The sequence below is a fragment of the Bradysia coprophila genome, unplaced genomic scaffold, assembly GCF_014529535.1.
Source record: "Bradysia coprophila strain Holo2 unplaced genomic scaffold, BU_Bcop_v1 contig_94, whole genome shotgun sequence".
Lineage (NCBI taxonomy): Eukaryota > Metazoa > Arthropoda > Insecta > Diptera > Sciaridae > Bradysia > Bradysia coprophila.
In genome coordinates this window covers 1,147,986-1,163,120 of record NW_023504022.1, presented here as the reverse complement: position 1 = coordinate 1,163,120, position 15,135 = coordinate 1,147,986, and the positions used below count along the sequence as shown (strand labels likewise).

Here is a 15,135-nt window from a genome sequence, read left to right as displayed (position 1 = left end):
TATTGACAAAATACTCCACGTTCACTGTACGGCTGAGTAGCCAGATAAGAGCTCACTCCAAGAGACCTAGCTCACGCTCAGGAGAACATAATTTCATAAACTTTTTTTTCCCTGATTGGTACGGTCAATACCTATCTAATAAAGCTAAAACAGACGACATATGTTCAAATGTTGCCGACCTACAAGCTAAAACTGCTTGCGCCCAGTGCCTGTTTCACACCAAGGGGTCTAACTCACGAGTCGGTCATCCGATTTCCATAAACTTTTTTTTTGTCGATCGGTATTGTAAATTCCTTTTATTTGACGTATCACTTACAAGTGTAACGTTTAAATGTCCGGAGATATCGTCGAAAAACACTTAGGCACTTATTGGGCGCCAGCTCCGGAGAGGTCGATCCGAAATCACCCATCTTCGAACTTAGCCTGTCTTTTGACATTACCAAACGAGAAAAAAAAGAAATTTAAAAATCGGATGTGTTTTACTCAAGTTAGAGAACGGACAGACAGACAGACGGACTTTTTTTTCACTGATTTGGCATCTCAAGACAACCACAATAGGTTTCCCCTTACTCAGGGAGTCCAATTCGACGTGTTACAAACGTATGCGTAAATCTATAAGACCCCAGTACTTCGTACGGGTCTAAAAAGAGCAGGTTATGTTGCGATTGCTTTTGTTGATATCTTTTATCAGACATTATGTCCATTCTGTATTACTACTATATTTATTATGTCAAGTGTAGTACCCGGCTTTGCTCGGAATTATTTTAATGGCAAAATATTACGTTACATTTCGTAAAAGGGTGAATTCCCTAGGAACCAGCAAAACACCTTTACTGCCTCAATCTTAACTCAACAAGATCTTAAGTTGTGCTAAGATATTCCACATCATTTTCAAAAAAAAAGTATTGTACAGGTGGTGGTGGCGTCAACTTCGTCGTCAACCAACATCCAGCTGAAAGAGGGTCCAGAAACATGTACCACATTTCTATCGGTAGTTTATTATTTTTTATCGGTAAAATTGAATTTTTCTATCGGTCGAATATAATATCCTAAATATTTTCAAGAGTAAAAAATAAATTCTCACTTTAAAAGTTTTCCATACATCAAAAATAAATTTTCCACAAAAAACGTTTTCACGCGTCAAAATAACAATTTTCTTTCAATAATAATTTCACACGTCAAAAATATTTTCACGCGTTAAAAAATGTTTCCACTTTGAAGAAACGCATCCATGACGTTAACAGACAAAAAAAATCGTGCGTATGAAAATTAAATTTTTTCACGTGTTCTTTCTAACTTTTCCTCATTAGTCGGTATGCCAAGTTTCAAGTCTGTAAGACTTTCCGTCTGGGCTCCTATAGAGAGACCAACAAACAGACATTAAATTTTATATTATAGATACACTAATAGAAAAGTTAACGTTAGGGATGGGAGACGTTCAAAATTATCGATAATATCAATCGAAAGAAATTATCGATAATCGATTAATCGTATCGTTCGATAATCATTATCATTATCGCCCATGCCTAGTTAACGTCTGATATGTATAACTGGCTGCCAGACAGCCTTTTCCCTGCCTTACTTCGGACAGGTATGGTTGTTCGTGTAAGATGTACGTCGTAATTGCTCGACGTATAAACATACCACAGACACGAAAAGTCGAACAGTACGTATAATTATACATATCTCACGTAGCAACCATTCGCGTCCGTAGGGCAGGAAAAAACCCGTCATATTATCAGACGTTAGTTTTTCTATCAGTGTATGCATAACCGAACCATCCAGCTCCAATATTATGACAAAACACCAAATGAAATATTATACTGCACATTAGGGTGATTCAAATTCATAAAATTCAATGGTTCCGGTTTAAGCTTGGGTTTAAGTTTATAGTAAGAAAATATATCATTGGTTGTCAACTCAAGCACTACAACATCCAGAAATTGAAAATGTATCTTTTTGCATGCATTTTATATCTTCAAGAAATTATTTCAATTCCTTCTCGAATATTTTGTCGATATGGCGCGTCCCATCAATATTCAACCAAATTAATTCGCTTTGCTTATTTGATCCACCCTAGCTACACATAATGTACACATCTCTACATCATACATGGTATATTAAAGCCATCGTCGCCTAGTTACTTGTCTGTCTTTATATAATATGGATTCGCTTTATAAAATTTTATTGAATGAGCTCAGAGCATTTATATGTCAATATATTACATCCATACATACATACATACATGAATACACTAATGATATGATACCCATGCGTATATGAATATATTATACATACCAGCTATGGATATTAATAATTAAATTGGCATAAGTCATGAGGTAGGCATATTTATTAATCACTATCAGGGTCGGATACTTTGCTCGCCCAAGCTACGTACCTGAATTTGGTCAAATATAAAAATCCCATCACAGTTTCCATAAATATTAATATTTGTTTTGTTTTATCATTTCAATGGCTAAATTCACTTTTGTCAGAGAATTGCACTACGGATCAGAAAAGACGAAAGGATGGCAAAAACTGACCGATGTCGGTGCTATAAAACATTTTATAATCCGTTCGTCACAGAATGAGTGTTTGGCAGCCGTATTCAATTTTAGTGTTTGTGTTAAAATGAGCTCATGTCGACATGATTACAGGTATATTCTTAGTCATTTGTTTTGCAGGGGATAAAATAAGATCTTTCGACAAGAGTGAAGTTTACGGCTAGAGTGAATACGAACATACATCTTACCTTTTCAATGCAAAACATTAACTTGTAAACAAAAATTCATTTTATTCTTCAGACTTCAAATAGTCTGCATTTTGAAGATCATCTTTAATATGTTTGAAATATACCAAATACAAGTTACGAAATTCTATCCACGATAAAATATCTCACTCAAATGAATTAATAAACGAAACTAAAGTGAGGTTACTGAAAGAAACATAACTTAAAATCTAAGATGATCTAAATATTGCGTTGTGATGAAAAGAGGTCAGCGTTTGCATGAACAAAGTAGTTAAAACAATGACATTACGATTACCATTGGTTAGTTAACTCGTATGTCATTGGACAAAGTCTATTACATGCTTCGGGGACGAAAGAAATGTATACATATCTGTTAGGTTACGGTTAATTTTAGGAAATTTCGCATATTGCAGCCCGAACATGTGAATTGTTCAAAACAAGTATTTGATAACTTATATCAGTATTCTGTCTCGTATATAGCTCATCTGCACGTCTAAGACGTAAACCTACTGGACCTTCTCTATGCTTACTATGAAGCCAGCGAATGGGCCCTGGCACAAACCATGATCGACCGCTTTATGCGGTTGAATAGTACCCATCCTCAGATGGATTATGTCCTCTATATGCGCGGACTAGTCGCGTTATAATTTTTTTTAAACGTGGATGACGTTTCCGAATATAAACTTGGGTGACATTTCATAATATGTTACGTTCCTGCGGGAGAATTTGACTCACAAGGGGGAAGTTTGTATCCAGAGCCGAAGGCGAGTGAGTAAGCAAATTTTCTCGTATTACATTTTGTTCAAAAACGTGAGGTAAAGTTAACTTTACTTCACGGAGCCAAAACTTTACCTTAAGTTTTTGAGGCGTAGTCGAGGTCGGTAAACAAGAAGTACCATTTCCATCATTTAGCCCATTGATAAGTAATGTAATATTAAATGCTAGCGTCCGATAAAAGCACTTTTTCACAGTACAAACAGTGATGTAAAGTGCACTTGTAAAAGGTAATGTTACCGCACGATCTACAATTGATTATCACGCTACTCCCAAGTCACATATTGGCCAAGGTTCCTTTGCCCCACTCACAGAATAGATTCGAATCGAAATATTTGATAAGATGTTCACAACTTACAATCTCACTCTCTTTCCATTCAAATCAAAGTTTTGTTGGCCGCCAAAATTTCTGACATAAACTTTGACGAAAGCCACCGTTTGTTTAGCTTAAGTTGCAGTAAAATGTCTTCAATAGTAACGTGGAGCTTTGAGCGACACTAATTTCTTGTTTTCATTCTATTCCGATCCGAGCTTCATTATGTACATACATGAATTCCAAGCAAAAAAATAATATACAAGAGCACAGTCAGAAATGATGGTAATGCACAAAAGATGTAAATTATGTGCTGCCTTTGCCTAAGCTGGTGTCATACTGAACGCCACTGAACTTAAATAATTGTTTAGGCAGTTTTATGTTGAAACGAACCGACACCGATTGATTCAGAAATACTAGAATTATTGCAGATGGTAGCCAGACTGTATACATTATGTACAAGAGGAGAAAGAAAGTTTCTGAAATTAGTTACAGTGTCATTATTTTCCGACTGCTATAGACGAGCAGTTAAAATGAATAATTTCACCATTTATTGCGGTTTTGTGTCTTATTTTTGGTGGAATATTTCGTTGGGGTTATTACACCAACTTTTACGTTTTTTCTATTCGATTGAATGAAGATGAAAACAACAACAAATAATTATTTCTTCTGAATTGCTTTATCTCACCATTTTATTTTCTTAAAATCACGTCGATTGAGCAAACCAGCATTGAAACATATTAGCAGGCACACGTCACTTGATCAAAACGAACGGTAAAAATATTATTTTCATTTGTCCGTGTATAAGTCGAGTACATTATAACCAAAAACCCATGTAGTCCCCCACTACAACGTTTTCAACTTTCAAGAAGAAATCCACGAATGAAATCACAATGAAAGAAAGAAAAAACTTGTACATGAAACGTTTGATTAATGTTAATTGCACAGATTTCCACTTTATTTTCCATTTACTTATTTAAATTCAAACATAACACAGCACAAAATTAATAAATTAAATTTTCTTGTATTGTTTCGGGGTTTTCTTTTAAATTCATTCACTATGGTGTGTATGTGTCACTATCTGCTTTTTCATATAATTTTATTTATTTTCATCTTTCTTATTTCATTAAAACGTTTTTATTAATTCTGTCCGAGATGGCTAGTCATTTTTTTGTTATTTAAAACCGATTACGAACAAAAATAAAATAGTTTCAACTTGATGTGTTGCTTCCTTTTTCAAACAAAAAAATAAATAAAAAACGCGATTGAATCAACACGTCCAGCACAGTCGATGCTTTTTACTCAACTGAAGAAAAAGGAAACGAACATCGCACGATCCACACGAAATCATATGAAAATACGGGCGAACATAAACGAAGATGGATGAAGAGAGTAGATATTTCGATTCGTTTGTTGGTTTGTGTTGGTGTTGTCTTAATTCGACTCTTCGATTGTTGTAATATTGTTGTGCATATTTATTCGATGATGAGAGAATTCTTTTTGGGTAAAGCTCAATAGAATAACTTTTTAAGAAAAAAATCTTAATAATTTTCATAAATATAGATAAACAAAATGTAGGGCATGTTTTGCATTGGAAAGGTGTTTATGGCCCGGAATTGCGAAAAACGATGTATCTACCACGGTAGGTATGCCGGTATTTCTTCGCACACGACGTTTTGTCGACCTCGGCTGCGCCTCGGATCGAGAATCGACATCTAGTGCGAAAAAATACCTTCATACCTACCTTGGTATTATAATGCGAGGTACGAAAAGTTTAAAATTCTGATATTTAGCACGTCTGAACGTTTCTTCAATATTTTACTACAGTGCAGTGTTGTGAAAGTTTACCATAACACATATAGCAATTTCCCTCCTGCGAAAATGATTCATTACATGTGGACTATTTTCGGTAATTTTTTTTTTCATTTTCCTATGTGGAAATCAACTTTTGCATTTGTCGGGTAGTAAACCATAATATACATTGGATGTTGTTACGTACAGAAGAAAAGCGTGTTGTTCAAAAATACACTTGTGGTTTTGGTTTCATCACAAAATTGTTGCCTCATGTAATGTATTACTTTCGCAGCATCCAATGTAACCTCGAATATAACAAACTATTCTTTCGTGAATTTCTAGATTTTTACTCGATGTGTAGACAGCTATTAGGTAAAGTCTTGTATCATCGTGGGACTTGTGCCTAACTAACATATCTAAAAATCTAAAAATAGAACCAAAGATATTTTAATTGGTTCTATTCTCGCGAGAGATATCTTATTATCTATCTTTGGGCATAAAGAGCCTGGATCTCATTGAGTGTTCCAGTTCGAATTTCGAGCAGCTTTAAAAAATGAATGTCACGGGTACGCAGCTGTCAAAAACAAAACAACAACGGACAGAGTTACATTTTTCCTTCAAGTAATTTTTTAATGCTGTTCGAACGTCTTAAGTGCGGTCGAAATTCAAAATGGAAAGTGCGGAGGTCTTTCTAACGTAGCGTCATTTTCATACAAGGAAGCGTTGAAATGTATTTTTCGGTTCACTTTTTCATCGAAAGGTTCACTTAAAATTCAAATTTTAGGCATACTTACGGCGTGAATTCTTTCTATTCAAAACTGCTGAGACTTCCTCTTCCTACAACTAAAAACGCAACGCAACTAAAAGATAATATATTTTACTACCATTTAAGAGTCATATCGCCAAGACTTCAGGTGATTGGGGAACAAGCCGACTCCGATTTTAATGAGTGATAGCTCGTTGGATTCGTCTTTCAATTCTAGGAAACACGTATCTTTCACTTTTTCTAAAAAAAAATTGTTTTCTGTGAAAAGTGTTCAAAAGTGATCACATGTCAGAGAGTACCGAAAACAGTTTTTCGGCAATAACTCAAGAAAAAATTATTTTAAATTGTTGTAATGTTGTACGATTGTCGGCCTTGGAAAGACCTACAGATAGAGAGCTATGACTTAAAATATAGTGAATGTTCGGAGAGTACTGCTTCTCTGCAGCTTCGTTGTTCCACGGAACTAAGTATGGGGTGTTGTAGCGGGCCTCACCCACTATCGTTCCACACATAAATGAGCCCAGTACTTTTGTGCTGCAAGCCCACAGAAGTGTTAGAAAAAAAGTTGGTGCCAAAATGCAGATTTTTTTCTTCTTTCTGAGGGCTCTACAGCTGGAACAGCATCTGGAACGGTACTATGGCAGTCATTCTTTATCGTCTACTATTCTTTTACCTTATCAATAGAAAAACGCTTCGATATGTCACGAATATATCAGATCCAATGTAAGTAATATCAAGAGAAAAATTATCAAATTTTTCTCGGAGGATTTTAGTCAAATAAAGTGTTAGCGTATAGCAAATGACCTCAGGACTCCGGAACAGTAATTAGTTTTTCAATTGGACCAATATTTGCTACGCGACAGGAGTTTGGAAAAACGATACGATCAAGTGGGAGCAACGGAGCAACGGAAAGAAGGAAAAAATCTGCATTTTGGCACCAACTTTTTTTCTAACACTTCTGTGGGCTTGCAGCACAAAAGTACTGGGCTCATTTATGTGTGGAACGATAGTGGGTGAGGCCAGCTACAACACCCCATACTCAGTTCCGTGGAACAACGAAGCTGCAGAAAAGCAGTACTCTCCGAACATTCACTATATTTTAAGTCATAGCTCTCGTGGATCAACTAGCACCAAGCAGTGCGTATACTCTATCTGTAGGTCTTTCCAAGGCCGACAATCGTACAACATTACAACAATTTAAAATAATTTTTTCTTGAGTTATTGCCGAAAAACTGTTTTCGGTACTCTCTGACATGTGATCACTTTTGAACACTTTTCACAGAAAACAAATTTTTCTTAGAAAAAGTGAAAGATACGTGTTTCCTAGAATTGTAAGACGAATCCAACGAGCTATCACTCATTAAAATCGGAGTCGGCTTGTTCCCCAATCACCTGAAGTCTTGGCGATATGACTCTTAAGCGAGCATTTAAGTGGAACATCGAGGTCTGTTTAGATTTCCCCTTAAATGTCAGTAAGATATTTTATTGCATAGAAAAAGTCTAAGGTTTTTCAAAATGCCAAAAATCATCCACTGAGAGAACCCTAACCTGAAAGTATGTGCAGTGAAAATGAGCAGGCACTTTGATCAAGTTTGAAAATAGAAACAAATGTTTGAATGGTTTTCGTGGTTTTCTTGTAAAACAAAGAGGAAACACTTACGCCATACAAGCAACAATTATAATTTCACCTTTTATGCATTGGGAATCTATTAAATTTAAAGTTTTTGTTGACCCAGACAAAACACAAAATTAAACGGCACCTCAAAAATTAAATTAAATTTTTTTCACAGATTTTCAATTTTTTTACCGAACAATACTTTCTCTAGCAAATAAAGTACTTTTATTAAGGTGGTGAAAGAATCAAGTTGTCTTTGGAATTTACATGTAGATTACAGCGTAGTCAGTCAAAAAGAACAGTGTGTAGAATACAAAGAAATAAGGTGTGTTGACACATAGAGCTGAGAGTTTGGTTGCTAAAGAGAGTATATATTCTGCCATAATGTGCGCTATGCTTGACGGCATCATTATTTACTTAGAGTTCATAAGCCTACCCTATTATGTCGATAAGTTGGTCGTTTCTGCCAATAGGTTTGTTCCAAGTAACTGTAAACACGAACTTTGACAACCCGAACAACGACAATTTCATCCACAACAACGTCGCTTACGTGATATTTCATACAAATCAAGCAACGTCGCCTATGCGATTTACACAGAAATATTATTGAGGTTATGGTTCTGTGGATGAAATTTGACAATTCATATGACCTTGGAACAAACCTATACAATAAATGAATCATGATACCAGAGAATATAGATTGTGGAAATTGTTATCGTCACTACCGCAAAAATCAGCGATGGCACTGCCTTCGAGTTGGTCTTTTGAGATACGAAATTTAAAAATCAAAATCATTTGTTAGGCAATTAAATTTCCGATCACATTGTTCATGAAAATATTGTTCAATGAAGTGACAGAAGTGACCGACTTGCCGACAGCGACAATCATTGAGAGTCATGTGAACTCGTCGCACTCGTGTTTTGTGTAATAATGGGGATGGGGGTATAACGCTGGAAATATTCCCCGGTATCATAATATACTATTATTGAATAAGGGAAAACGAGACAACAAAATAGGGTAATGACATATGTGATGCACCACAGCAATAAACGTTAACACAAGGTATGGTCGAATGTCAAACTTTGTATGGAGCGGAGGACATAGCGATTTCATATAAAAAAACTCACCTCTCATGAGAGGTGAATTTGTTTGTATGAAATCGCTATGTCCTCCGGTTTGTATGAACAGACCATACCTGGTTTATACTTTCATTGCATCACAGAAGAATAATTTTCGATTATACATCCTAGTTGAATAATTTTGAAGAAAAAAAGCGCGTACACTATAAGGATGTACTGTCTGCCCTCGTTACTACTTACTACTACTTACTACTAGCCTCATATCAGCTTTCGTATAATACCCGGAAGCAAGTTTAAAAATCTAATGTTATTGATGTAATACGGGTTTCTGAGAGGGACAGCATTTAATATACTGTGTAATAGTCTTCAGATTTTATTTTGATGTGTGTGGCGTTTGCAGTTCTAGTCGAATACGAGGGAATGCAGTCACTAAATTGCCCAAACAATTATGTTCTGTAATGATGAAAAAGCGGAGATTCTTAGCTAAGATCCACTAATCCATTTTTTAAGACCATACTTACCTCGGACTGTCTTTAAGACATACAAAAGTTTTGTACATTACATGTATAAGCATTTAAAACAGAGATAGAGAGATAACTGTTTTGTATGCCATGCCATACCGATTAATTTCCTTCTACAAATCTATACATATAAGTGTGCAAAAGCTATGTTATAACAAAAACATATTGTTTATTCAGTTACCATACCTACATAAATGACTTGCTATGAATATAAGATAGATCGCTTTATCAACAGCGGTTTGTGAAAATGAGTTTTATGTGAAACTAGTGTAGTACCCGGCTTTGCTCGGGATTATTTTAATGACAAAATATTACGATACATTTCGTAAGGAATTCCCCAAAAAACATTTTCACACGTCAAAATATAGTATGTTACATTGGGTGCTGCGGAGGTAGTTCATTACATGAGGGATCAATTTGTGATACGAGTTTTCAAACCGATGTGCTTAAAACACACGCGTGAGTTCGCGAGTTCAAAAATTGATTCCGAATGTAATAAACTACCAAGCAGCACCCAATGTATATAGTTTTAATGCATGCCCCTCCGGAAAATAACATTACATGTATGTATGCGCCTCGAGGAACAACTACGAAAAAAATTAAGCAAATACTTTTCCTTCTCACAAAAAAAGTGAAAAAACAAACAATCTGTTATTGCATTGAAACGTTACGCAAACGAATATAGCTAATTGGCGAAATTGGCTCATACACCACACACACACACACTTGTTTAAAAATATTGATCCCAAAAACATCAGTTGTTACTACTGTAGCAGTAATACGTTCTACTGTAACGTCACTGTTGTCTTGGTGACATTTTGAATTGTTCCTGGAAGATGCTGCATATGGAAATGTGTTTTTTGTTGCTTTTGTTGATATTGAAATAAATTTTGCAGTGAAATGAAGTGAAGACCTAATAACGTAAGCAATAAAATGGGTAGTCTTCGAAAAAATAAGTGAATAGCCCAATTGAATGTGGCTTGACAACATAGAAATTATTTCTAAAGCAATGGCCGACACATTTCTTTCTGCGTTTCTTAAATATTTTTTTGAAAGTTACAAAAGTTTTGCAAAGACTGTTTTTGTTTCAGTGTTTGAAAATTATGATGATGATAATCTTATATGATGTAGGTAATGTACTAGTAAGGTAATAAACTTTCCCGAACGGACACAAAATGTGTCCATAGGTAATAAACGATTTCCGAGGGGGGGCATACATACATGTAATGTTAATTTTCCGGAGGGGACATGTGTTTTCACGTGTTAAAAATGTTTGACGCCCCAAAAATAAATTTCTTTCAAAAATATTTTCACGTGTCAAATATAAATTTGTCAGAAAAAAAAATTCACGTGTTGAAAATTTTCACGCGTTACAAAAATCTTTCCACTTTGAAGAAATGCATCCAAAAATGCAAAAAAAATCGTGCTTCAAATAACGCACTTCTTCCTAACTTTTCCTAATTAGTCCAAAGTATGTAAACACTGTACCGCAGATCCGCAAAAACACGCGGATCCCTACTTTCGGGTGAATATAATTTTCATAACGTTGGACACAAGTAAAATCGAGAAAAATTCACTTTGTTAGGTTGCATCTCACGCAGCTCAATACTCAACATAGAAAATTTTATACTGAGCAACGCAGTTCTGACAACATTATTACGTCAAACATCAGAGATGCGACATAATAAATCTTATATTCATCCGAAAGTCGGGATACGTATTTCTTGCTATTCTCTGTAAGACTTTCTGTCTGGGCTTCTATAGAAAGACAAACAAACAAACATTACACTTTATATTATAGATCGTGCAGTCAAGTTATGAATCGTATCGAACAGGTTTTTTTTTATTTGAATAACAATTAACAATTAATCTCATTCGGTTCATGTTATAATGATCTGGTTTTGTGGGCTACACAAAATAATTTCCATTAAGGGATTGCGTTTTTTTTAAATACTGAATTTTTGATTATTTTCGCTAAAATCCCTTTACGAAAATCCCTTTTAAACAATGCAAGACGACAATCATAGGTCAAAAATATTGCATGTTCTCCGAGCAAATTCACTGTTCTCTGAGAGAACTTTTCTCTTCCAAATTGGCATAAAACTTGTCCCTTTTTTATATAGATCATCTTCAAGTTACGGTACTGTCAGATTAGTTTCGTTGTGTTTGTTTCAAAATCATTTCGAAATGTCAAATTTCATCCACAGAAGGCAGCTTAACCTCGACTTTCAGGTTGACGAAAATTGTAACGAAAAATTTACAAAGAAATTTATTGACGTTTAGGTTATGTTCATCTCTGTGGATGAAATCGTCGTCGTTCGTGTTGTCAAAGTTCGGGTTTACAGTTATTTGTTATTTGGAATAAACCTATTAAACACAAACTTTTATATCAAAAAAGTGCTGCCATTTGAGTACTAAATTTAAAATCCTGTGTGAAAAAAGAACCAACAACAGGCGGCGGTTCAAAATCGCTCGTTCAAATGACAACATTTTTAACGTGGATGTCAGTTCCTAACATGAATGGCAATTTAAACAGCCTTGAAGATGATCCTACGCATCATTTATGACCCATGACTACAATAAACACCAAAAATGTCTGACTTCAAATAAAGAATGATCTGTTTGTGGCAGTCCGACCAGTTCCGTGGCCGGCAGTGTCTTTTGCAATAAAAGTGTTAAATCGCTGCACAAAACAATTAACTTTTTTTCGGTCGTGTTTCCACATCTTTGCAGTGTCCTACTTTCTCAGCCCAAGGGCTAAATTGACTCTGTGCATCTTCTTCTTCTTCTTCTTTTTCAGCCTGTTTCTATCTACTGCTGTATGTAGGCCTCTCCAACTTCTTTCCATTTTGTACGATCCATTGCCATTTGCTGCCACTTTGTACCTGCAATATTCTTAATTCCGTTTGTCCATCTCTCTGGTGGTCTACCTGTAGCTCGTCTTTTATATGGTCGCCAGTTCATGATCTTTTTGGTCCAACGTTCGTCTGTCCTTCTTTGTGGGATAAGGAATAAGGGGTATTGTAATGTACTATTCCTTTTGTTCTGATTGATTAATAAAAATTGGAATCAATGTGATAAAATGTGTTACATTCTTGGCCAAAGGTGAAGCAAATGCAAATGTTTGAATGATTTTATCCTCCAGTGAAGTTATTTTACTTGTTCCACAAAAATTCGCCCTTAGATATAACTCACGCACACATTCAAACTTGTGCAATCATGACCAAGTTGACCAAGTATGTAACATAGCTTGTATCATAACATAGCACTCTAGCCAGTGTTATGATCATCAATGAATGTACAAACCAGGTATGGTCTGTCCATGCAAGCTGGAGGAAATAGCGATTTCATACAAACAAACTCAATGAAAATTATTGAGAGGTGAGATTCTTTATATGAAATCGTTTTTTTTCCGCTCCATACAAATTTTGACATTAGACCATACCTATAGAGTATATACTTTCATTGATGATCACACCATTTTTTAAAATTTTACAAATTCATTTTACATTTTAAAATTTTCAACAGAACCGAACTGGCTAAGAAATTCAGTTACGACAATGACTAATGACCCAGACATTCAAGTCAATGTTCCGTGTTATCAAGGTTTTTCGTGAGAAGTTCCATGAAATTTTCAAACCTACTGTAATGCTTAGTTTCCTCTTACCAAAAAAGTACTCCGTGTGAGAGACAAAATTGAATTTTTTCAATTTTTTCTTTGTTTTTTTGACAGCTCGCTCTCTCACGGCTCTCTCACGGAGTACTTTTTGTTGAGTGGAATGGACACTTAAATATTGGTAGTTGAGAAAAGCCTACCACAACAATCGCTCTTGGAAACCCGGCAATATATCAATTGGCGTTTGCTAACGAGAGTTTTTGTTTACTTTACTATTTAATCAGGATCAGCAGAATTACCAAATTTATTAAATACTAACAAAAAACGACAGTTCATCTCTCGTGTAGCTTCCGGATTTGAGAGAATTCTGTAGAAGCTATAGGCGCTATACCGAGGGTGTATGAGCGTCAGGCGGTGGACAGGAAAGCAGAGCAAAGTGGATGCTCTCAAACAATTATTTACATTTAGCTAGGGTAATCTACTACACAATATGTAATATACACCGATTGGAGCTCAGTCATAAGAGCCAATCATATGTTCAAATCTGGTACTGAGACGTTCCGTTGCACTTCCTTTTCACAGCTCCATTGTAAATTCTTTCAAAATATAAGTAGATTTTCAATATAAAATATATCACACCATTTCTCCGCATATCGAATAAGTATTATGTTCACATACTCAACAGTAGAATGTGTCATGTATGCTGTAGAAATATCAATTCATAATTTTTTTAGATAAAATACAAACCTTTTTACCATTACAATTCAATGGTAATATTATGTACAGTGTATGTGTACGCAAAAAGATTAATGTAGAAAGTGTGTCAAGGTGTATTTGAAATGAATGTTGTAACTGAGAAAAAATACACACAATTACCTGTTTTACTGACTCATGATGTTCACTTCTCTCTTACCACCGCACATTGCAGCGAAGGATGAAATTTCTTTTTCGCAATTCCGGTCCATAATCATCACCTTTCCATGCATCCATTTAATGTCGTTTTGAAGGTATTTATTTCACTGTATTCCCGGACACAGCGTAATATGAACTTTTTTTTTGCACGCAGTGCGTTATCAACTTCTTTTTCGCACGCAGTGCGATATCAACTTTTTTTCGCACGCTAAAGAACCTATTACCTTCAACGAATGCTAAATTTTTATAAATAAAATTCTTGCATTGACCAGAAATCGAACCCCCGACACCAAAAGGTTTTTGAGCACAAAGCTGCGACTTTAGCCATTCGGCTATAGTCACACAATTATACCGAACGTATTGTTGAAGTGTATATACTAAGCATTGACTACTCGATTTCATTCAACGCGTCTCTTTACATCACATTGCAATGTGTATTATAATGCAGCCTTATTGATCGTTCAAATGAATTTCTGTATACACAAGAATTTTAGAACAAAATGTAGGACATGTTTTGCATTGGAAAGGTGATTATGGCCCGGAATTGCGAAAAACGTTGTATCTACCACGGTAGGTATGCCGGTATTTTTTCGCACACGACGTCTTGTCGACCTCGGCTTCGCCTCGGGTCGACAATCGACATCTAGTGCGAAAAAATACCTTCATACCTACCTTGGTAGATAAATAACTATTATCTACGCGCTAAAGAGAGACGCGCTAAATAAAATCAAGTAGTCAATGCTTAGTATGTACGCTTCAACAATACGTTCTGTATAATTGTGTGACTCTGTAGCCGAATGGCTATGGTCGTTGCTTGGTGTTTGGAAGAATTTTGGTGTTGGATGTTCAAATCTTGGTCTGTGCAAAGTTTTTATTTATAAAATTTAGTCTTTCTTGAAGGTACTGAGCAATGTAGCGTGCGAAAAAAATGTGAAAAAGCCCAAGTGCGAAAAAATCATCAAAAACGCACTGTGAAATAAATACCTTCAAAACGAC

General features: G+C 35.5%; 1 protein-coding gene across 1 annotated transcript in view; it reads right to left on the bottom strand.

Annotated features, from left to right (window-relative positions):
* Positions 1–5,144, bottom strand: part of LOC119084801 — a 48,833-nt gene extending 43,689 nt beyond the window's left edge. Inside the window, exon 1 of the mRNA XM_037194868.1 lies at positions 4,525–5,144. The gene's annotated coding sequence lies outside the window, so the exon portion shown is untranslated. The remainder of the gene's footprint in view (positions 1–4,524) is intronic.
* Between the last annotated feature and the right edge of the window lie 9,991 nt (positions 5,145–15,135).